The sequence below is a fragment of the Ixodes scapularis genome, unplaced genomic scaffold (genome assembly GCF_016920785.2).
Source record: "Ixodes scapularis isolate PalLabHiFi unplaced genomic scaffold, ASM1692078v2 PGA_scaffold4__175_contigs__length_147842914, whole genome shotgun sequence".
Taxonomy (NCBI): Eukaryota; Metazoa; Arthropoda; class Arachnida; order Ixodida; family Ixodidae; genus Ixodes; species Ixodes scapularis.
In genome coordinates this window covers 121,766,138-121,787,988 of record NW_024609879.1, presented here as the reverse complement: position 1 = coordinate 121,787,988, position 21,851 = coordinate 121,766,138, and the positions used below count along the sequence as shown (strand labels likewise).

General features: G+C 48.3%; 1 protein-coding gene and 1 non-coding gene across 2 annotated transcripts in view; one reads left to right on the top strand and one right to left on the bottom strand.

The window, feature by feature from the left end:
• The window catches only part of LOC8054067 (cGMP-inhibited 3',5'-cyclic phosphodiesterase A), a 376,215-nt gene that overhangs the window by 210,378 nt on the left and 143,986 nt on the right, over positions 1-21,851 (top strand). The window lies entirely within an intron of this gene.
• Positions 691-772, bottom strand: Trnac-aca. The gene has a single exon. It is a non-coding gene; the product is annotated as a tRNA-Cys (tRNA).

The window sequence follows — 21,851 nt, the reverse complement described above, 5'->3', positions numbered from 1 at the left end:
GCGCCAGTAAGGGTAATAATGCATGTAGTTGGGCTTGTTGGTGATACATACTGTTTGGCGGGAACAGTGTAAAGAAAGACGTAGGACCAGGACGACGTGATCACACACGGACAGCGCACTGTCTGTGTGTTTCGTTGTCGTGGTCCTACGTCTATTCTTTTTTTTTTTCGCTGTTCCCATTAAACGGAACGATAATAATCCCTAGGGACACGGACCAAGTAGGACAAAGGACAAGCCTGTGCCTCTGTTGTCCCCTTTTTTCTTCTCCTTTTGTCCTACGTGTCGGGTTTTACGATGTTGAAAAATCACCAGCTCGCTTGCATCTTCTCTGTAATGACTAACACAAATCTCCAAACAGAGCTGTAGGTGACTTTCGCCTGACTGAAAAAAATCCGCGTGGTCCTGGTATTGAACCAGGTACCTCTCCATTTCCGGTGGAGCGCCCTGCCAACTGAGCTTACCAGGATTTATAACTCGATAGAGCATACAGGTTTAAACAGCTGTCATTTTTGTTTTGGCATCGTCATTCGCTGAGCTTCTTTCGTAAGTTGCGGTGATTGGCTGTCCGTGTGTTGTGTGGGAAAGTAGACGCACGGGCGTTTTAGGGGCGAGAAGCTCCTTATGGTCGAGCCTTGTCTGTCCGTCCGGCCGGCCGGCGTCCGTGCTCACGTAAAAAGACAAAAATGTTTGCGCAGTCGACAGGATTCGAACCTGTGCGGGGAGATTCCAATGGATTTGTAGTCCATCGCCTTAAACACACGGCCACGACTGCGGGACGAGTAGGGGGCTCTGAGATGTGGTAGTAACTCAAGAGATGTGGATGTCATGGATGAAACGTTGCATGTAGCCGCTCAACGTCTATACAGGAGAGGGCGCTGCGGTCAAATGCGTATATAATCGCGTTAAACTTTGCACGCATTGGCTCAACGTTTATAGAGGAGAGGGCGCTGCGGTCATATGCTCAAATGCGTATATAACCACGTTCCATACCACACATTCTCTTTCTGACATGGACCGTTGACTTAAGCGGTGGAGATGTGTTCCCACGGCTTCTAGCGGATCCAAGCTGATCCGCTAGAAGAACCACTGGCTCTGCATTTCACCGACCATAAAGCAGTAATAATGAAGTCGAAACGCAACCCGGAACTCAGCATTACTTATGAGCAGTAAACAAAATTCAGCACCATCAGCACTATCTATGAACAATAAAATCAGTATCATCAGCACCACCAGAGTTTCGCCCCAATTAACATCATTCACCACGTGGAGAGCGGTCTATTTTTTTTTTTTTTTTGTATACATTTATCTTACATGCTGGTTCCGGGTTTGCTTTCTTTATACTTTGTCTCATCCTACGATGGACTAAAGGCCAAAGCCATGGGCCGCCAGGTGCAATCACGTTCCACGGTATACTATGACACACTTACCATTGATTGGGGGTGGACGAATAATGCTCGAATCCAAAAGCGTCGCATCATTTCTATAGCTTCAACGCTGCAAAGAGCCTATATGTCATGGCTTTCTTTGCAGTGTAAAATTGTTGAGTCACTCGGTGCTCTTCGATTCGAACCACTGGCTACCCGTCCCCTCATCAATGATCCGAGACGCGGGCACCGATACGTGCGTCGAAGCGAAATACCGCACAATTTCTAAGTGGATCGTGATTGGGTCTGGCGGTCCGTAGCTTTTGCCTTTAGTTCATCGTAGCGTGAGACGAAGTATAGGTGACTTATAAAATTCAGCACTGCGGCTTTCTAGGGGCTGTTGCGCCTGCTCGTAGAGAAAAAAACACGCGTAGTCATTTCTGATTTTCTTTCTTAATCCGCTGTGCAGAATTTTTTTTTTTTTTTAAATAGCCGGGCACTTTCTTGTTTCGCGATTGGTCGGTCGCATTAGACGCAGTTGAGGCTTCTTTGCGTTGGTTGCACCGCAAACGAAATCCTCGCGAAGCCACCGACGCAGACAACCTCATTCAGCGGTCACTTCTGTCTCAAAAGATGCCCTCGTAACCACGATTTTTCTGTTTTGAGCGATGTCCCCTGTTTTTCGGCTCTGCTAGATGTTATGAAACGTACTCTGTAAAATATATATACATATATATATATGTATGTACTACAAAAAAAAAATCTTTCTTTAGGCGAGTGTGGCATCTGGACGAGACCGCAACGCTGACGTCCCATACTTTATGGGCGAAATATAAGACGCACTTTCCGGGTTTAAATCGGCGTTTCAATACCATTCAGGGCTTGTTCCTTCCCACGCGTTTCGTTGCGTGATGGGGTATTTAAAGAGCTCCACAAACGTACATGTTTGCACTAGGCTCCGCGCAACGGAAATAGCTGCTCAAGTCACGTGGTTTGTCACGCGTCTCACAAACCGCCTCAGAAAGAGAACCCCGAAGCGTGGGGGCGTGTGGTCGGCGTATTTCAAAGCGCGCGGGACGCTGAAGTCGATTCCGCTCCGTGACTATATCCACGGAAGCCTTGGAACGTCGTGCGTTGCGGGGTCACAAATATATCTTGATACCGGTGCGCAACCAGTAAGGTTACGGCAATAGACGTGCAGCTCCCACAAAGCTGCATATCTAGAATTGCGCACGCACCGACCTGTTGTCCAACAGGCCATGTAAATAGGTTCGGCCTGAGAGAACTTCCATGTTTGGTACCACACTGTCGCGTGCAGCTTCCTACAAACTAAAGTCCCTGGATCTTGGGAAAGTACGGCGCCATTGCATTCCTTGCCTGCTAGACCGACACAAAGAGAGACTAATATGCAGACGACGAAACCTCGTCAAGGGGATTTGCTGGTTTGGTTTCAGTTGCCATGACAATCACCGCTTCGGTTCGTTCAAATCTTCGAAATTTCGAGAAGGTCCGTTCTGAACCAGGTGCGCCAAAATTGACATCGTCCTGAAGGCGTTCCTCGCCAACAGAAGCGGCTTTGGCATTGTGCGCGCAATCTACTTACACGTGCTGCATATCTCTAAATGTATCTCTTATAACGGCATTGTTGTCCTTAATTATGTATTGCGAGACGGGGAAATTATTTTTCAGTGCCGCCAGGCACTGACGCCGCGTCTCGTGGCGGTGCAAAGAAGATGCGCGCTTTTTTCGCCGGTGTACAGATCGCAAAATCTCGGAAAAGCTAATCATTCCGCGAAAAGGAAAAAAAACTAATCATTCCACGAACCAAAATGGCGGCTATACGGGCGAGCTTGGCGCTACTTTCCTACCGCATATCCAGTTACTTTACTACGAATACGAAACGAAATGCCGCGCGCTTTCGTCATCTTTCCGCACTTTTTCCGTCGGGGCGCACGACCTTCGTGGGCACGTTGCACCGCGGTCACCGACGGAACAAAGAATCACGTGGTGTCTCCTTCGAAACACGTTGCCTTCTACCGTGCTTTGGCCGCGCGTGCACCCTCGAAGCTCACGAGAGGCCGAAAGCGTCATCGAAGGTCCCGCGCGGAGGTGGGAAGAACCTCCCTGTCGTTCTCATCCTTTCAGTGGCAACATGCAGGGACTCATTCTCGTCGAAGTTGATTCAGAGTTATGGCGCCGAAGCGTGCGCGGACGGCTATACACGCGTAGCAATCGATATCTGCTATTTCTTTTTTTTCTTTTTATACAAATTAGCCTATTTTCGATCTGTTTGGCGTTGTCTCCCTCGTAACGTTCACATCGTTTACAAACATGGCTTTATCTGAAGTCACGTAGGCGTCTTAAATTCAATTAAAAGCGCGTCACAGGAAATGCGCTTACGCTTTTTTCACGTACACGGGTGCGTGTGTGTGTGTGCGTGTGTGTCTGTGCTTAAGTATGGATTGTTTTGTCCGAAAGGCCCTATACTCTCGGAAATCTGTACGTCCGGGCATATCTAATGGCACATGACGTCACCCGGCATCATGTCATATGGCACTGTGACGGTATAGATGACCTGAAATCACGAAACGAGAGTAACGTCGCGTTTTCGCGTGACGTCACGACATTTGACACCATAACATCACCTGACGTGCGGGGTGCTGTAAACAAATCGAAACGATCGCTAACTTTAAAAACACCGCATTCCGCGCAATATAAAACTTTAAAACAAAATTGCCTTTTTTTTACATACGGCATTTGGAATTTTAAGAAACGTGCAGATACAGAACCCGCACGTTTAAGTTCAATCTGATTCCATTTATTATTTTTGTTAGGTTACAATTTCGACTTTTTCGAGCCCCGCGGGGCAGCGTACGACGTCAATGTTTTTCGGTAGCCGCAAACCCCCGCTGTGCCGCCAACCGCACTCGCGATCTACAATCTACCGCCGCTCCCGCTGGGCTGTACGTGGAACACGAAAAGAAAAACCTCCGAAACGCAGACCCCGGGCGCGCGCTCGGGGTCTGCGTTACAGCGTCCAGCCGCCCGCAGTTGCAATTCATTAGGGCGGCCAAAAGGACGCAGGGAGCAGCGCCGGACTCCTCCCGGGAGAGGGCAGAGTTACTCGGGCAAATGGGACGACTCGTGTGGGTGGATCGTTAGTGCGTACGCCGCCCGCAGCGCGCCGCGGCGGTCGCATGCACGCTGCAGCAGCGGCAACAGCACTGGGCCTCTCTTTATTTTCTTTGTTTTTTTGGGGGGGGTCTCGACCAGCAGCTTTCTAATTTAAGGGAATGGCCTTTCCCTGCCTTTCTCTCTCCCCCCTGCTTCCCGGTTCTGTCTCTCTCGCTTCCTATATTTTATTCCGGTTTACGGTGGACTGCCGCGGACGCTACCGAGCCATTCCAGCCAATCCAGCGCTATGAAGCTACCTCGTGACTCGTAGAGTATAAGGACGCCGCGTGTGTCGTTGCCTCTTCTACTTAATGGTCCCTCGTTTCCTTTCGCGCTGTTCCCCTTTCATGATGTCAAATCAGCTCGCCCAACTTTATGCGTTGTTATAAGGTAATACGCTAATAGGCGAGTCCCACTAGAGCGACGAACAGAAACAGACGACAGCGACGAGCCTCCAACACGCGCAGCATTGTTCGCGAGGGTACCTTCGGCGGGCGTTTTAGTCGCTCGGCGCTCGTGAAGTAAGCACGAGCGATCGCGAGCCTGTCAAAGATCCCTCGCGTGCACGATACTCGTGTTTGAGCGTAGCCTCCTTTATTCTATACTAGTGCCACTAAATAAGCTACGCTTCAGAGTAACGATACTTGGCCATATTGTGTCTTAAAATCATGGTTGCCATTTATCTGAAGCTTGATCTGAAATCACACGAGACGCTTTTCCGTCCTCCACAAATGTTTAAATAGTGCGCGGCAGAGCAAAGCTTCTACAGCTACATGAGCTTCTAAAGCTACATGAGCTTCCTAACACGGAATCAAATGCTGAGGGAGTCGCACTTTTGAATCATGACAATTGGCTGTTGCGTCTGCTCTGCACAAGCACCAAAATGGCGGCGCCCACAACAATGCCGGGGAACGGAGAGCCGATACTCTAAGCGCAGCTCGTTTAGTGGCTCCAGCGCGAACTAAAGCGTCTGCGTCCGCGCCAAGTGGACAGCAGCGCCACCGCTGCAGCGGCGTGACGCCAGAGCCGCGTGTAACCGATTTTGTACTTTGATGAAACACTTTGCAATGTATAGACGTTCGCAAGTACGGCCTCTGGGCGCCGCCATGTTGCTGCTGGCGTGAGTATTTAGATCGTCTGATAGTCAATCACTGCTGACGCGGACCCACGGTTTCCAGACTGGCGCCCAAACGAAGCGTTTTCCGTCCACGGTGGCCAGACTAGCTCTCGAAGCGCGACGGCTGGCAAACGTCTATAAATAAGCCTTTTTTTTTTTCTTTACGAATAGTATAATAAACATAGAGGTTTAGTAGTACAAGCTCCTCATTCGTCTGATCGTCCGCACGATGTATCATGCGCTCGCGTCATGCTCATACTCAGACTGTTTTTTTTTTTGTGTGTGTGTGTGTTTTTTTTTTTGGTTTTTACATATTTTTAACATTGTCATTGGCCGAGCTTTCTCCATGCTCACCCAGTTGCTTTGCGGGCACGTACAGACGCTTCAAATTACTTGGAGTGCATCGCCAAAATACGAAGTACACTACAAGTAGATTCAAGTATACTGCCGATAATTTAAAGTATTCTAGGCATATACTTTAAAATATACTGTCTTTCGTTTCATGAAAGCAGAAAAATTAACGTACTTTTTTCTCGCGATGCTTTTAACCGAGGGAATCCTAAGGTCACGTGCGGACTTGAACGGCACTCATTACAACTAATCAAATTGCTTGGAATCGATTACTTTTTGTAGTAATTAATTACTGATTTGATTACATTTATTAGGAAGTAATTCGATAACTTTTGGAAGCACTAGAGTTACTTGTAATCGTTACTTCTCGTTTCTTGTAATTCTTGTAATCGTTACTTTCCCTTTCGTTGCTAACGGCGGCTTTTGCTCGTTTCCCACCAAGGAATCCTCGAGCCTTAAATCTCCAACAGAAGGGGCCATTACCAAAATTGTTATATTAAGAACACAAGTAGTTCACAGTTCAGTAATTCTTCATCCAAAATTAATTTGAAAAAAGTACGGAAGTCCCGTTTTTTCAACCGGCAGAAAACTTTCTCGTTTTGAAAACCTGGGGCTCTAAACTCTTCAAACACAAAGTTGGGGCCAAAGTTAACGGAGCGATCCGATTGGCCTATCACGACGATGACTTGGCGCTTTTTTCGCCGTCGTCCAATCGTCACGCTCCGCGAACTTTCGGCTCCAACTTTGTTCTTACCCAGTTTAGGGCCCCTGAAGTAATCGGATATCGAAAACCTGAAGTGATCGGAGAAGTGGCAGTTTATTTTCTTCCAGTAACCGATAATTACTTTTCGTCCCAAGTAATCAACTAGTCTAATTGAATACTTTTTAAGCGAGGGTAATTGTAATTGTAATCGATTACCTCCTTTTAGTAACTTGTACAAGATTGGTCGCGTGACAAGGACTTGGATGGCATTCGTGTCCTCCGCGGTCCATTCAGAGGTAAAACGGGGGTACGGCTGCCTTGTTAATTACCCCCCCTCCCCCCCCCCCCCCCCCCCCCCTCTTTCGGGCCTCGGCAGTCGTCAACATGACGGGCGGTGCACCGGCGTTGCGAATAATGGATTAATGCCATTCCGTTGCTGATTAGAAGAGCGAGCTTTGGCCTTGTGGCTCGGGGAGGCGTCGCTTATTGTTTGCTGCGTTGGATATTTTCTCTCTCTCTCTCTCCTTTGGGTCCAGCGGACTTTGAAAGCTGCGGGGAGTGGCTCGAGAGTTCCATGTTGGGACACGGAAAAGGGAATTGAAATGGTCGGTCGAGCACCGTGCTACGGTCGCCGACAGATAAGATGGAACCCCGGGGCGTGGTGAGTTCTCGGCATCTCATTAACGTTTCCGCAGCCAATGAGATTGCAGCATTAGTTGATAAAGACGCCGAAGAATTACTGACGAAGCGAGAAAATGCAAATGTGATAAACCGCTTTTTTTTTCTTGAGTTGTCCTTTAGTGACGAATGTCCCACACGGCTAAAGAAACGACGCAAGGCGTGGTTATATTGATTCGTGCTTCTCTCTCCGTTCTTTTGAGTTCTTATCGGGTGATGCCTCAATTTCACTGGCTGCGGAGTGATACGCTCTAAAATATGTCTGTGCGTCTACTTTCACGAGCAACACTCGGAGAGCCAATCACCGCAACTTACGCAGGCAGCTCAGCGAATGACGATGCCGAAACATATGTTTAGACCAAAAAACACAGTCTGAGTTGTGATGCAAAACGTCATGCTTGCATTGCTTAATGTCACAACTGAGACTGCGTTTTTTGGTCTAAACGTATGTTTCGGTATTGTCATTCGCTGAGCTGCCTCCGTAAGTTGCGGTGATTGGCTCTCCGAGTGTTGTGCGGGAAAGCAGACTCACGGGCTTTTTTTAGAGTGTATAGTAAATGTCTCAGAACTCGCAACACGTCCTGCGTATTTTCGTTGTTTTTCATATTATTATTAACCATTTTGTGACTATTATTACAGTTCCCACTTCTGTCCTACGAAGGCTTGGTGAATGATAGTTAGATATCGGTTTTCAGTAGGTTGGTTAATTTGAGGTAAGAAGCTGGCTTGGGACGTTTATGTTGTCCTCACTATGGAGTAGTGCAAGTTTATCCACGCGATTATGTTTCAATTTTCACGGTGCATAAAACTTGGAATTGCACGTGCTTGCGCCAGCAAAGGAAGTTGAGGTATCCTCACTCCTGGTTGTGAAAAGCTTCCACCAGGCGGCGACAACCAAACTGTTCGCCGAGAAGAGGGCTTTTAATAGGCCGTTTTATACCCCTGTCAGACGGGCTACTTTAGTGTCACTACAAGCGAGTGCACTTCGCCCTTAGTGTCATTTCTGTACTGTGCCACACGACTCCTTCCTGAGGAACACACTTGGCTTGGAGTGAGTTTGACCAACTCACTTCGCTCGATCGAGTGCGTGGCATCAATAGGAGTGTTTCCACAGTAAAACATAACAACACAGAAACCAAAAGTGTGGCGTAAGTTTTATTTTATAAAGAAAAAGAAATTCGTGAAAGAGACAACATGTAGAAGAGTGGCATTGCAAAAAAAAAAATTGTGGGGTGGACTTGGAGTATAGGCTGATCTGAATCAAGATTAGCGGAGCGCTGAATTGATAAAAGACGACGACAAAGTCAGTCATTTATGGTTATCTTGGTTAGCGGAGAATGATAGAACCTACTTTTGTTTCTGCATGTAACTATTCGAGACAACATGATAATTATGATTTGGTTAGGCAGTGTCAGGGCCTCCTCGTCGACTTCCGTGGAACGAAGCGGAACGCCGAAGCGGAACGCCGAAGTTGGATATGCTTCGTTCTTTATCTTGGCTTGCGATGATCGATCAGAATTAGCCAATTGGCATAAAAATCGTTCATTAATGTAACGTTGTTTTAGAGCACAGCTCCTAGGCACCCGTTTCTGGGTTGAGCGGCGTCGGCGTAACCATTACGTCACACGTGACGTCACGTGTGTCGTCACGTGCGACGTCATGAGGGTTAAATTTTTCCGCTAAATTTTGCGCTAAAAGTTTTTGCTAAGTTTGGCGGAAATTTTTTCCGCTAAATTTAGAGGAAAAATTTTACCCGTGTGACGTCACATGACGAAACACTTAAAATTTTAGATGACGTGTCATGTGACGTCTCACGTCAATTCAGCGGGAAATTTTCCCGGCTAAATTTAGCGGGAAATTTAGCGAAACTTTTACGCTAAGTGGGATGGGAACAGGAGAGGAGGATGGGAGGGTACGGAGGGGAAGCAGCTGGTATACCCTCCCCTTCGTACCCTTCCTCCGTCCTTCTCAAGAGCTGCGTTTTAAATCGGCATTACAGAGAATTGTAAACGTCAAATTTTTTTAACGTATCTTTATTAAGGGGTATCGGTGGCCGAGTGGGCTAGCGCCCACCTGATCGGAGTACGTGGAGAGAAAGCTCGCGCTGGAGAACCCAGTGATCCTGAGCTTAATCCCCAGCCCTGCCCGAAGAACACACTTCCAATGAAGTGAGTTCGGGGAGCACACTACGCTCGCTCCGGTAGACCAAGTGTGTAATCTCGATAGCAGTGTTCAAGGAGTTAAAAAAATAGAAGAAATTAACGCTGCGTAAAATTAGTATTATTTTGATAGGAGTAATATTAGATGCTCACTTGTTTCCTGTTGGCAGGAAAGTAGTGCATTGTAGAAAAATAAGCGGCTAATCTAGTTTTCGGCCTTGGCCCCTGAGAGACGGCCAGCGACGGCCAGGAGGCACCTGTAAGACTCTACCAGCAATCTGAAGGTGGCAGGAGAGACGCGAAAGGCTTGCTTGAAATAGACCTCGCCCAAATGGGGCAATGTGTCTTCGAAGTTCGAAACATCGTTCGTTCCTCTGGAAGGTCCACCGTTGTCGACTAATCACGCCGCCCTCATGACCGACAACCTTGTCGGTCATGAGGGCGGCTATGGTGACGGCATTATCCTGCAGCTGCTGATCGATGTCACTTGAAATTCTTGCCTGTGCGTCGGCATCCAGGTCCAGCTGCCTCTTATCTGAAAGGCGTTGGGCTCTCACGGAGAGAAGTGCCCCAACCACGCCCTTCCACTGTCCAACATCGCGGATATCGCCCTCCAGCTCGTCCTCCACAGACTTCATGATGTTTCATTGTGGCGAGTGGCGAGTGGCCGAGTGAGCTCGCGCACACCAGCTCGGAGCACGCGGAGCGAAAGCTCGCGCTGCAGAACCCAGGAATCCTGGGTTCAATCCCTACTGCTCGTTACGATCTATACTCCGTTTCACCTTATGTTGTACCGCAGACAAGGCTAGATGCGCGAGCTCATAGCTTTGGGAGTAACTCTTAACGCACGAGAGCTTGTGCCGCCTTGATGTGCCCTAGAACAAGGAGCTCGCGCTTGTAGCCTTTTCTGCTGTACATCATAAGGTGAAACAGAGTATCGTACCGGCGTGCGGACATGTATCACTGGCTCGAAATGGCTGATCGTAATGATCAAATTGGATACAATTCAAGCTCGTGACTTAGCACAACAATGTGTGGTAACGTGTTTCTAATAAGACGACGAAGTTGGTTATGAAAAAATGCGTATGCACTGTAATATGTTGCGTGCCCATTACTTACCCATCGTTATTGCCATCATTTTGGAGTGACACTAAGTTTTCCCGTGTAGCACCAACACACTTGGAGTGCGTTTCGACGGGTTGAAGTGCACTCGCTTGTAGTGACACTAAACTAGCCCGTCTGACAGGGGTATTAGAACCGTACGCTGCGAAGAGTGGGCCCAGCGAGCGCGTGCTCAATCCATGCTTCAAAGTGACGGCACGAGCTCCCTCTAGCAAAGTGTGTACTATACTCTGTTTCACCTTATGATGTACCGCAGGAGAGGCTACAAGCGCGAGCTCCTTGCTCTTGGGCACATCTCGGCGGCACTAGCTCTCGTGCGTTAAGACTATAACTCCCAATGCTGTCAGCTCGCGCTTCTAGCCTTGTCTGTGGTACAACATAAGGTGAAACGGAGTATAGGGAGTATTTACTGGCGGCCAAAGTTGTGTGCACGAATGCTGAGCGCGTGCTGATGGCTAGCTTCCACAGTTCTTTTGCAACGTGCATTCCGCACCATCAAGAGTGCCGGTCTTAGCAGCCTATTGATGTGAGCTCGTTCTGGGCATGCGCTCTAAACAGCACCCACAAATATGGCGTCCAGTGAATACTCCCTATAGGGTTTACTAGAAGGGGAGGTGTGAAAAGCGCGGCTCATTCCCGTGGGGCTGTACGGTCCCTCCGTGCGTTCATGCCTCTAGGGGTAAATTTAGCGCTGTGCCTATAGGGAAAACCGTAAGCGTTCCAGTTGCTCCGTGGTAGGGTGTACTGGAACACCTTATCCCTTCTACAACCCTTCTAGAACGCCTTATCCCTGGGTCCTGAAGCTGCCAGGCTTACGGTCGCACCGGTGTTTACTCGGCTTTCTCGTGGTGGTATGCCATGCCCTCCCGGAAAAAGAAGAAAACCCACCCTACCGAAAAATCTGGTATAACTTTCCCTATCCGGAATATGGAACCGGAAATTTGTTACTGGAAACCCGAAATCCAGATTGCAGACAAAGGAATAATTTCTGAAAACCTAAATTGGAGATAGAGTCCAGATAGAATCCAGATAGATTTCCGGTTCCATAATCCGGATAGCGAAAAGTTATACCGGATTTTTCTGTAGGGCAACGCTGGTATTTTGTGCCGGGGTGCGATGGAGGATACAAGTCGTGTGGGGATCAGCTATTCCTTTTTCGAGCGCCGAGATACCCCGACGCGTTTCAGAAGTCGGTTCGCGTGGTCCTCAGGGTGGACGAGCGCCTCGAAGAAATTTCCGCCGTATGAGGAAGGCATTTTTATAACAGGGGGGTACATCTTTGCACCGTAAAGACACTCAAGGTTGTCGTCAATCGCTTCCCGAGCAGGCCCCTGTGTACCCGCTCGGAGACTTAAAGCGCTTCCAGCTTGAAGTTGCAAGCGTCTTATTTATACCCCTGTCAATTGTAGTGTTTATACTTCTTCCCCGAGACGTTAATGTAGAGCGCCCCTCTCTAAGGCGCCACCATGCGGTATCCGTGCACACCTGGACCAAGCCTCGGCCTTCGCTTTACACGCCACCCTTTCTAGAACACCTTAGCGTATCTCTAGAACACGGTCTGCTAAAAGTCGTCATTATAGACCTGAAAGAAGAGGCGACGTGAGCGATGGAAAGCGTAGCTGCGATCGGCCTTCCATGATTAGCCGAATGCTAACTTTGACCTCTGAAAAGGATTTCTTATCGACGGAAATGAGAGTTATGCAGGAACATTTTTGACGGTGTTGGAGGTGTTGGTTTCTAAGCGCAATGATTTCAAGAAACCACCATGCTGATTATAAACACCACCGAACTTGTTGTTCGCAAGTTTAAGGACGTCACGAGAGGGAATCACAAGAGGGCGCTACCTAATCGAGGTGGCTAGGGTGCCTGCATGTCTGTCTGTCTCAGGGTGAAGACATCCATTGTTGCACTGAATGCGCCAGCGCGTGACGCTCTCGCGCACTCGGTGCATGACTTGGGCGGTAAAATGGCGTCTATGCATTAGCCAAAGCTACGCGCTCGAGCTGAGTGACACCGGATTGGGCGAACTTCAAAAGGCATGAAAAACAATTGAGCGGAAAAATGGCTGAGATGTCACCACTCAAGCAAAAGCGCGTGTGTATGAAGGCACTCTAGAGGTGGCCGTGGCGCTACCAAGCCAGTTAGGTTACGCCACCGCTGCAGCGATGCATCGACAGAACTGCGACAGAACTTAAGTCTTTCTGCGCGTGCGACAACCTCGCTGAAGCTCTGCGCGTGCAGGGCCATAGAGTTATTCAGGCTAAAGCCTTATATGTCTCATCGCTCAGGCGACCTTGAGAAAACGTTGGTGACGCGAAAGGCCCTAAAATACGCCAGAAGTGCGTCATCAGAGAGCGCGCTGTTTTCGGAGGTTCCCTATCACGTTTACGTGGCCACTCAGGCGAATTAGAGGCAATGAAATTAAGAACGATGACAAAGCGTATTAAGAGGAATCAAAGTGAATTAAGTAAATCTAGTGTCTGTCGTTAATGCGTCGGGGCTTGGGCTTTCGCCTTCAAGACGTCTTAGGGTAACAAAAGAGACCCTGTGACTTTTATAATGTGCGCTAGAGGTTCAAATGGCGCTGGTGTGCTGTGGCAAATTGAAGTAGACAGCAAGCAGTCGAAAATAGACCGATCTCACCAGCTAGTTCGAGTACGCCACCGCTGCCGCCTTGCATCGTGGGAGCTGTAGTCTTTCTGCACGTGCGACAACTCCGATGTAGGTCTGCACGAGCAGAGCACGAGGCGGCATGAGCTGTCTCGTGAACTGGCGTCTGCATCCTATGAGCTACAGTTATGGCGGCGTCATGCATGCGTGGAACGCCTAGTGAGATCGGTCTATTGGTTTCCGGTAAGGCGTTTCTATGGGAAGAGATGAGTGCATTTGATTTCTGCGCGTGAATATGAGATAAAATACCACGAATGATTCGTGCGTAATAGGTGGATTAGAACTGTCCTCAGTCAATCAGATGAAAAAATTGGCCTGTGAAGGGCGTTTTTCTTTCAAATTCAAGGCATTAAAAAGGGTGCAAAAACAGCTTCATACGTGCATTTTTCTGCGCTGTCGGACACTACTAGCGCGAACACGGCGTCGGCTACGATCGAAGGACATTTGGAAATCGAAGAAGCGGCAAAAACTACGCAGTGACACTGGATCAAACTCACTGTGCATGTAGACGCTCTAAATAAATTGAAGGCCACGTAATATAGTCTGATTTGCAATAAATAAGTACTGCTTTATTCTTTCTGCTCATGAATACGTGCGAAGATGCTTGTTCTGCGTTAAAAACATCACCCGCACGCTCCAGAGTGCAAGTGCCCGATAAAAGCTTCTCGGCATAGGAAATAATAAAAGGGAACACCTTTCATAACCCACGTACTTTTTATTTTACTGTATATTAATTTTTGAATGATTTTAGCCGCTCGTAAAGGTCATTTCGATAAAGTGACAGGACGGGCATATTAGCAATATATATATATATAAGCGCAACCGGTATGCTTGCGAACTTTGAACACTTTCTACATTATTTTCGATCGTTATGTTTCTTATAATCGTAGCTCGTTTTTACACACCTGCTATGGAATAGAGGTTTGGGACTTGAATAACGCGAAGTTAAACATTGTTTACTGATGAAGAAGAATGGTCTAACTAAAGGAGTTACACTTCTGTAATGATAATAAAGGTACGTACTATTGATGGGACCCAAATAACAAACGTTTCCACGTTATTTTTCCACGAAGAGACAAAATGGAGGCGCGTTTTTCCATAGGAATACAAAGGAGCGCCGAAAAAGTAGACTGATTGCTGTCTGCTTCGACTTGTATCCCAGAAGTCGCATAGACACTAGAGCCAATTGAACCTCTAGCGTACATCATGCAACTTTATGTGCAGAGCATGAGGCGGCACGGGCCGTCTCGTCTTGCCCTCTGCAGGGCGGTGTCCCTGCCTCCTGCGAACTAAAGTTAAAGGGACCATGAAATGATTTTAAAATCGAGTTTCATCCACCGCACGTCGTAAAAGGTGTGAAAAGAAACACAAAAACACAAAAATAGGGAGCCAAAAAAAATTATTTGCTATAGAACTTTTAAAAGAAAACTGGACTCTTTTGCGCCTTCCTTCCTTCGCCTGTTCACTACGATGCATCCGCGGAAATGGAGCACGTCAGCCAAATCCAGGTCGCCTATTGGGTAAGAGCCTACCTCACCAGCACCGCGATCGTAAACAATAAATAGCCGGCGAATGTTTCCTAAAAGTTTTGTTAAATAATATTCAGATCCACATTTTGTAGCATAATTAGAGATGTGTGGCGAAAATTGCCAAATTTGATAATGCTGAGAGCCAAGCGCCATCTATCGTGTGGTAAACGAAGCAACTACTGCGCGTGCGCAGTACGGCAGGGCCGACAGTTACTTGGGTGACGGCGACCGACGAACATTTATTTTCTTTGTTTTCCTTCCTCTCAAAACTCTGACTGACTGAACATTTATTTTTCTACGTGTTCTTCCCGCGCGTGCCGACTTCAAGCAGCAAGAAAACAGTACTTAAAACAGACCACGACGAACAAGAACGCTGGATCCACCGACTCCGACGAAGCGAGCTGCTCTGAATATAGGCCTAGCAGGCATTCCGACTCGGCGCTGCGTTGCTTCATCGCAAGACCGTCTGCCTACGACCGGCTGGCGTGCTAAATGGAATATGCCCGCGCGACCCTTGTGGACCCTTCCCGTATTATAGTTTGATCACTGACCTCAATTCTAGATTAAGAGGTGAGGTCAATCTCTTCCCCTTGTTTTCCGAGGCAGTGTTGACGAACACTCGTCGAAAAGGGACTCTCGTCGATTCTATCTTCTTGTTTCGTGTGATATAGAGCTGAAATAAACGCCGTATGGATTACCTTCGTAACACGGTATGTACACTTTGTTATTGGTGTGCCATTTTTATTCTGACAGACTGCACGTCACTGCCGAGCTATAACAGTTCGTGGGAGGTATACGTACAACCCCGGTCCAACCTTTCTTTGCCGAGTGTCGCGTCAGTATCGAGTTGCAATCGTAAAAGAACGGTCCCGAAGCGCTTACAAACAGCGCGAATACAGCACTTCCATCAAGCGCGCGCGTCCGCTCCGTGTGTAAACAGGTATTTACGTGGCCCTTGCTGACACTCGTAGTTCAAACGTATCTTTTTTAACGTCGGCTCGCTCCTGCATCTCCGAGGCCGCGAAAATCGCCATCTACGTCGCTTTGCAAACGACTGACACGGGCCGGCCCTTCTGCCAACAATGACAGGGTGGTTGACTTCTGGAGTCTTCACCGGAAGACTCGCTGCACTTCCCAACAGGCATACCGGCGTATGGGACTAGTCCCATGCTGTCGCTGTAGCGCAACATATCTCATTGAATTTCGCTCAGCTGCGATGCGGCGATGAGAGGCGCCGATTCAGGAAATACGTCGGTGACATCAGCGCAGTAAAACCAACCGGCGCACCCCAACTCGTTGCCGCTAACACTCCCATTCTCCTACTGCCGAGAGAACTTCCGGTTCCGGAAACGGCCTACGTCACGGCTTGTTTTGCGGTCAGTTGGAGAGAATGAAAAAGTCGATATTTCAATAATTTGTTGTGTGGAAGTTAATAAACCGAGACGAAAGCGGATGCCTCTTCGGCATTCAGTGAACATTGACGGTTTAATGTAAAAGTTATCTGGAAAAAGTAAAAAGGTCATTTCATGGTCCCTTTAAGGCGGCGTCACACATGAACCGAACACTTAGTGAGTTCGGTCATAGCCTTTTATATACTGACAAAGCTTGGCAGATCGCCACGAGAAGCAGCCGCCGAAATGGAAAAGGTGGAGCGGCAGACAACGGATGAGAGGAGAACCCCGTGACTGGCGCCCCGTTGCGGCGAGACGCCGAAACACACTTTTCCCGAGCGAACAAGTGTGTTTCGGGTCCTCGCCGCTGCAAAAGCTGTGCGCTGACACCCAGGTTCCCTGAGAAATGCTCTGTGCTACCAGCTCCTCGCGCTCCAAATCTGCGACCGGGCACTCTATGACTCCGTCGTCGAACTGCCAGGCTTTGTGAGTATAGAGGAGGCTATGGTTCGGTCTATTGCAAGAGTGTATGGCTCTTCGATTGGTGCCCCATTCGTAAAAGGACGTACAACGTGAGTGTGACCATAGCTTTGGCTAGCTTGAAATTGCACGGGCTTTCCCGCACGAGCAGAGACATCGCGGCGGCTAGTCACCTTGCTTGCAATTACGGTGTTCTGTACTTTCAATCGTCTATAGTTGGAGAGAGGTTAAGAGTTCAGGAGAAACTCCTTCGGTACCCCTTTCCACTTCAGCAGGGCGAACACTGGAAAGGAGGTCGCCTCCATTCCAGCGTGCGCCTGCCTAAAGTGGAAAAGGGTGGGAGGAGCTTCCCCCGGACACTTAACCTGTTGCCGACTGTAGTTTTAGCTGGCTTCCTTGCCTCGCCATTAATTCCTGGAAGTGCATCTGTGAGAGAAGGGGATATACGTCTGTTACGTCTTGTATTTTTCTCGTCTTCGGCGCTGCCGAGACTGGAAAACCGAGGTCGATAATCCGATCTTTTAATCTCCGTTCCGGGAAACGAAAGGTGCGCCATCCCGCCGGGTTAACGGCACTTAGGTTGCCAAGGGTCAAGTGCGCCCAGCGGTGAAACGTACACGCTTTTGTTTTCGCCCTTGGAAGATTGGCTATAGGGGCTGCTTTGTACAGCTTTTTTCCTAAATTCACTAATGTCTTTTTCCTTCTCTCTTTTTTTTTCTACAAGTAGCGTCTAAAGGCTCGTTCACACTGTTGCGACCGAGTAAGACCGAGAGAGACCAGACCGGTTTTTAAATCTCTTGCGAGCTCTTAGGACCGGATGCGCTGCAGCGGAGCTGGTCCTAAGACATCGCAAGAGGCCTAAAAACCGGTCTGGTCTCTCTCGGTCTTACTCGGTCACATACATGTGAACGGCGCTTAACGCGCTAATGCACGAGACGCGTGCCTAATGGGGCCGTTGAAAGGAAATGGTGGCGCAGCACTGAGATGAGAGACCCTTTGAAGCGAATGGCGTCGAAGCACTCGCTCGTGTTACACATTTCGAGCTGGACATTAAAATCAGTGCAATGCAAACCTACAAAAGTACAGAATTTTTTTTTTTTTTTTTGTATAGAATTATTTAATTGTTCAACAGTGTTTCGCGTGAATTGGTGTGACCACCCCTACGACCTAATGAACATCCAATACTTGAGATCAGTAGTCGTACTGTGTCGTAAAATTAAAGGGCACGCTTTTATAGTAAATACACGAATGCTCACGTGGAAAGGCATGACTAAACATCCGTGCAACCAATTGGCGTTCGCTGATGATGATCCACTGAGGTGCAGGTCACGCACCGAGAACGAGGAACTCCTGGAGAACGAAATGAAACAGTCGTAAGGGTTGCAAACACGAATTCTTCAAGGAAAGATAAGACTTTTTTTTTTTTTTTGCTTCAAAAGTGGTCTTGAAGCGGCAACAAATGACGTTACTGCAGCCGGAATGTCCTGCTGTCAGACGTAGCAGTCCTGGTGGTTAATCGTCGTAGAATTGTTGGCGAAAAGCGCGAACGAACGCAAATGTCGCTGTCGTTGCGGCCGCGTCCCAAACTCTTGCTGCCGAAGCTGGAGTGAACTGTCGAACTGGATAAAGACAGGCAGCAGAACAGGCGTCTACCACTTAACCACCTCTGTCGCAACACCGTACCTTTTTTTTCTTTTTTTACTTTATATGTTTAGGTGCTATTCCTGCAACACCCTTCTTGGTGTAGTGTCTACATGTTTCCTTTTCCTAAAATACAAATGGCCGTGAGATGCTAACAAATCGAGAAATGTCGATTTGTAGTTAGGCTCAAATTGGTGGTCAAAAATGAGGTCGCGCGTTGGATGTCCGCCATCGTCGGAAGAAAAACGGGTACAAGGTCGGCATTTTAGTATGTCCCCCGAGAACTCCCATCTCGAGAGTGCATTCCGTGCACGACAAGAAGACAACTCTCCTCTCGAAGCAACCCCACAGGGCCCAGCGGACGATCGTGAGAGCCCAGCCCAATCAATGCCGTGAATCGATCCCGGCTCTCTGCTTTTCTAGTGTTGTTATTATTTCACGTATCGGCCACAAGCCAAGCCGTACGAATGAGAGGGAACAAGAGAAAAAGGCACTGCCGTCTTGATCTTCGGAGTTTCGATCGCTTCTGTGGTATATATCTCGGCTCTCCGGCTTGTTGTTGTTGCTTTTGTTTTGTTTTCTTGCCCTTTGTCAACTGTCCTTTCAGTCCGCTTTCTCTCTCTCTCTCTCTCTGTACCGGTATTTCTTTTTTCTTTTCTTTTTTTGACCATCACTACAGATTGACATCGATTGGCCCGCGTATTTTTCACTCAAAAAAGCCAAAAGCCAATGGCGGATGTAAACAGTCCGTGAGCAGACGAACGAGGAAAAAAAGAATGCACGAATAAAAAGTCGCGACTCGGAACGCCATCTGGCGCAAACAAATGCTACTACACTAGTGTGGACGGGGTGGAAGCGGAGGTGGGTGGGTTCCGCCGCGTCGACGGTAGATAAATAACATCGCGGCTCGGTCCACCGCTTCCGCGTCCTCTCGGTGTTCCGAGTTTGCTCCGAGAAGTTTCTTCTCCCTCCCACCACCACGCGGCGTTGTTGATTGTTTACCTTGCTGCCTCGTTCCGTATCATTCACGCTTCGCAGGGCCGCCGGCGCTGCTCCCTCCGCCCGCTGCCAACTACACTCCGTTTCCCCCGAAGCTGACACCACGGTATGAGCTGCCTGCTCGCAGGGCCAGTCATATGACTGCCTTAAGTCACGTGATCACGATCCTGTCTGTACTCGCGCGCAGAGAGCTAGGTCGAGGGATAAACAGGAGGCGGTTGGTTGCCCGGCGAGCGCCTTGCTCTCACCGCACTCTGTCAGTTTAGGGGTTCAAATGGGTATAGTTTCAGGGAGTGTGTTTTCAGTGCCCTCGCGCGGCGAAACGGCGCACTCACGTCCCTGACAGGTGAGCACTGGATATATGTATGTGCTCGGGCGGTGTTTCAGTTTTGATAGATGAGGAAAAGGGGGGGACCGGGTGTTGTTTGGTCTGGAAGCATTTACGATGCGGGCGTTTGGGTGCGGGTTGAGATGATGAGAACTAAATGAATAGTATATATAATTGCCCTAACTGCGGCAGCGTTTCGAGGCCCTCGTCAGAAGAGTGTCTACTAGCTGTGAGCGGCACTGTGAGAGTATAGTTAATGGTTCTTTTTTTAATTATTTTAGTACGGTTGACGAGTTCACGAGCAGTGCCACCTATAGAACACGAGGCCCGCACAAAACGTCGTCGCTAGTGGCCGCATGGCGCCCTGGCGGCGACGCTGACGCAGACTATAGGTGGCGCTGCCGCACTAGAGACGACGTTTTGGGGAGGGAAAAGTGCGGGCTTTTTCTTCTAGGTGGATGTCGCTGCTGTCGCTGGCTGCTGCCGCGGGGTTTTGGGAGTGAGACGTTTTCCGCGGTCCGTGCGGGCGTGACGACGAGCATAACGTGACCCGACTCTTTACCCCGACGCACTTGGCGCCGCGCGCCCAGGGAGTGCGGGCGGGGGCGCGTCATCCAAAGCGAGGAGCTTGGGTTTCAAATCGCTCCTTTCAGTAAAGACAGGACCCGGGGCGAGCGCGCGGTTCTGGAAGGGCGCGCGCGTGCCTGGATGTGTTTTTGTTGTTTCTTTGTAGCGCGCGTTGCGTTCTTGGGAATAGAGGAGGGGGGGGATTGAGTGGAATTCCTTTTGAGCGGGACTTAAAGGGGTTGGCGGCCGTTGACAGGGTTTCTTTGTTTTCAATTCGAAAGGCGTTCATCTGTCTCGCTTGCAAACCAAGACTGTCGCGAATCGGTGTGTGTGTGTGTGTGTGTTTGTGTGTGTGTGTGTGTGTGTGTGTGTGTGTGTGTGTGTGTGTGTGTGTGTGTGTGTGTGTGTGTGTGTGTGTGTGTGTGTGTTTGCAAGTCTGTGCTTTTTTTGTACGCTCGCTTTGAATGACAGTCAAGAGACAGCTGAGTGGAGTGAACTTTCGACATTGCCAAGAGGAGTCCGGGATGTTATTTTTAAACGCGCGTGTGGACGAAAAGCGTCGCGACCGAACTTGCTTGAGACTAGAATCCCCGATTGAGATCCGCCTCGAAGAAACCACACTTCATCCGTCTTTGCGCTTGAGATCATTGTTGGCAGTCGCCCTAGGCTTTGTCTAAAATCGCGGGGAAACCCTTTTCCGTCGTTCACATATGATAAAACATTCCAGAGATGTTAAAACACAGTGTTTATTTATTTATTTATTATACATACCCTCAAGCGCCGAGGCATTGTAGAGGGGAGGGGCAAAGCAAACGAAAATAAAACAAACGGAAAAAACAAAACAAAAAAAAACATTCGGCAAGGAATTCAAATATCAAAAACACTCTTTCCATTGCGAAAAGCTGTAAGCGATATCTGTTACGGACAAAATAAACAAAATAAAATGACTCATGTTGGCTCACCAAACAGAAATGTAGACAAAGATTGGCGAAAAAGAAAATAATCAGGTATAGTTGGCGATACCTGCTAGAGGGTTGTTTCAGTCGTTTGATGTATGCGGAATGAATGAAATACAGTGTCTAAATCTCAGGCATTTTCGAAGCTGAACGATCGCCAGTGCCGTCTGCTTTGCACTAAGCACACGCGCCAAAATGGCGGCACCTGCGTGAACCAAAATGGCGGCGCCCAGAAGAACCGATATCGCGACTCCTACAACAACATCGGAAAAGTGGCTCTAATTAAACTTTAGGCGAGATTTCGCATCATCGGAACACTCGGATGCGGAAAACTTTCGATGAGAAAACATTTGCCTAATTCAGATTAGAACAAAGAACGCGAATGCGCAATTTTTCTTTTATCATTCTTATTTTCTTTTTAGGTTTTGCGAGGGTATATGAGATTTCATTATTTTACGCTCCGAGTGTCGAAAATGTCTTAAAACAGATCTCGTTCCCGCTTTCGTACGTTAAGCTGTTTTCTGTTTATATCTTGCTTCAATTATAACTCTTTTTTTCCCAGTTTGGAGCATTTTAATTTTTAAAAAAAGAAGCAACTCTCAATATCTTTCTAAACTGAGCC